Below are 3175 nucleotides of genomic sequence, written 5' to 3'. Positions count from 1 at the left end.
CGTAATATGATGTCACGGAATGTTATGGTTGTTGGCTCCGCCCACATTAGGTCTTATTTGTAATTTCACATAATGTTTTGGTTGTTAGTTTTGCCCCCATAAGCTACCACTTGTTATGTCACCAAATGTTTTGGTTGTTGGTTTCACCCCCATTAGCTTCTACTTGTGATGTCACTGAATGAGGATGTAGCCCCTCAGAAGAGAATGGCTCTTGACTGCCTGTTAGCAATTGAAAGGGCGCTACTGCTGTTATAGGTGAGGATTGAAGATGCACATGATTCAATAGAGAAGCATGGATAAAGTAAAGGAGCTGCAGCAAAAAGCTAGAGATATATCCAAGGAGGGATGGAATCCCTTTTTCTGGATGGGGTCTATCAGAGTTGGGTTAAACAATTTACTCTCAACTTTTCAAAAGCCCATAGTGGTAGTGATAGGATTGATTGTATTGAGCTTGATTGCCTGGAAATTATTAATGTGATGTGATTCTCATTACAGGAAATTAATTATACATTGGAGCCACTGGAAAACCCAGACAGAAGAGGGACACTGTGCATTGACAATATATGGACCCTTTGCAGCCCAATAACTCATCACAATGAACAATTTCATCCTATTAGATAGATAAGAATTAATATATGTGTGTTTATGCTTTATAGGGAATCTTTTATCCCCCTAGATGTGTATGACCTATTAATATGGGCATACAGGTAATAGAAATGTTAAGCTAGTCCTAACTGTATGCCTCATATTAATGGTTTTGTTGTGGAGAAATGTTATATTCTGTCTTTATCCTAATAATCAACCCAATTACTCATCATAACGCAATTTCATCTGCTTTGAAGGTGGAAATATGTCCCCTTACCTCTTGGCCAATGTGCAGTTGCACAAGTTGCACCCATAACATGTCCGCCCCTGTCCACCTCTGAATGGAACCATACGAAAGATGACACTACAGCTACAGAGGTGACCGTCTGATAGCCTAGCTCGACTACCCACCTCTCCTGAAGACCCTTTCAGCTTTTTGAGACTTGGGTGGAGGACATCATCTCTGAAAATAGGGTCCCACAGCTGCACCCCAACAGTTTGAGCAGCACTCTTTCCCGGGATTAATTCATAGTGTTTCTAGTGGTAGGATGCAGGTCTGGACAGCTGTTGTCATCCTATTAGATAGACAAGAATTAATATATGTGTGTTTATGCTTTATATGGAATCATTAATCCCCCTAGACATATATGACCTATTATTATGGGCATACAGGTAATAGAAATGTTAAGCTAGTCCTACCTGTGTGCATCATATTAATAGTTTTGTTGTGAAGAAATGTTATAATCTGTCTTTATCTTAATGATCAGCCCAATAACCCATCATAACGCACAATTTCATCTGCTTTGAAGGTGGAAATATGTCCTCTTACCTCTTGGCCAATGTGCAGTTGCACATGTTGCACCAATAACATGTCCGCCCCTGTCCATCCCTGAATAGAACCATAGGAAAGATGACACTACAGCTACAGAGGTGACCGTCTGATAGCCTAGCTCGACTATCCACTTCTCCTGAAGACCCTTTCAGCTTTTTGAGACTTGGGTGGAGGACATCATCTCTGGAAATAGGGTCCCACAGCTGCACCCAAACTGTTTGTGCAGCACTTTTTCCCGGGATAACTTCAGAGTGTTTCTTGTGGTGGGATGCAGGTCTGGACAGCTGTCGTCATCCTATTAGATAGATAAGAATTAATATATGTGTGTTTATGCTTTATAGGGAATCTTTTATCCCCCTAGACGTGTATGACCTATTAATATGGGCATACAGGTAATAGAAATGTTAAGCTAGTCCTAACTGTATGCCTCATATTAATGGTTTTGTTGTGGAGAAATGTTATATTCTGTATTTATCCTAATAATCAGCCCAATTACTCATCATAACGCACAATTTCATCTGCTTTGAAGGTGGAAATATGTCCCCTTACCTCTTGGCCAATGTGCAGTTGCACAAGTTGCACCCATAACATGTCCGCCCCTGTCCACCTCTGAATGGAACCATACAAAAGATGACACTACAGCTACAGAGGTGACCGTCTGATAGCCTTGCTCGACTACCCACCTCTCCTGAAGACCCTTTCAGCTTTTTGAGACTTGGGTGGAGGACATCATCTCTGAAAATAGGGTCCCACAGCTGCACCCCAACAGTTTGAGCAGCACTCTTTCCCGGGATTAATTCATAGTGTTTCTAGTGGTAGGATGCAGGTCTGGACAGCTGTTGTCATCCTATTAGATAGACAAGAATTAATATATGTGTGTTTATGCTTTATATGGAATCTTTTATCCCCCTAGACATATATGACCTATTATTATGGGCATACAGGTAATAGTAATGTTAAGCTAGTCCTACCTGTGTGCATCATATTAATAGTTTTGTTGTGGAGAAATGTTATAATCTGTCTTTATCTTAATGATCAGCCCAATAACCCATCATAACGCACAATTTCATCTGCTTTGAAGGTGGAAATATGTCCTCTTACCTCTTGGCCAATGTGCAGTTGCACAAGTTGCACCAATAACATGTCCGCCCCTGTCCATCCCTGAATAGAACCATAGGAAAGATGACACTACAGCTACAGAGGTGACCGTCTGATAGCCTAGCTCGACTACCCACTTCTCCTGAAGACCCTTTCAGCTTTTTGAGACTTGGGTGGAGGACATCATCTCTGGAAATAGGGTCCCACAGCTGCACCCAAACTGTTTGTGCAGCACTTTTTCCCGGGATTACTTCAGAGTGTTTCTTGTGGTGGGATGCAGGTCTGGACAGCTGTCGTCATCCTATTAGATAGATAAGAATTAATATATGTGTGTCTATGCTTTATAGGGAATCTTTTATCCCCCTAGACGTATATGACCTATTAATATTGGCATACAGGTAATAGAAATGTTAAGTTAGTCCTACCTGTATGCCTTATATTAATGGTTTTGTTGTGGAGAGATGTTATATTCTGTCTTTTTGTTAATGATTTCTTTCAGGCTCCAGGGCGTGTGTTTGCCTGGAAGAAATCCTCACCGATAAGGTGCAGGGCGCAGGCGCAGGATTCCGAGGCCATAACTGACGCTAATGGGAGCAGGGTAGTATTGTAATGAGGACAGAGGGCAGGGATTTCTTCCAGGGACCGAACGCCCCAGACCCT

At 41.8% G+C, this 3175-nt stretch overlaps 1 long non-coding RNA gene across 1 annotated transcript; it reads right to left on the bottom strand.

Annotated features, from left to right (window-relative positions):
* Positions 1–862: 862 nt before the first annotated feature.
* Positions 863–2585, bottom strand: LOC143810228 (uncharacterized). The gene is made up of 5 exons (XR_013222711.1): positions 2519–2585; positions 2101–2264; positions 1549–1712; positions 1415–1474; positions 863–1160 (listed from the first exon to the last, which is right to left on the bottom strand). It is a non-coding gene; the product is annotated as an uncharacterized LOC143810228 (long non-coding RNA).
* Positions 2586–3175: the final 590 nt, after the last annotated feature.

Source organism: Ranitomeya variabilis, chromosome 2 (assembly GCF_051348905.1).
Source record: "Ranitomeya variabilis isolate aRanVar5 chromosome 2, aRanVar5.hap1, whole genome shotgun sequence".
In the NCBI taxonomy this organism is placed as follows: domain Eukaryota; kingdom Metazoa; phylum Chordata; class Amphibia; order Anura; family Dendrobatidae; genus Ranitomeya; species Ranitomeya variabilis.
This window is presented reverse-complemented; position numbering and strand designations above follow the sequence as displayed.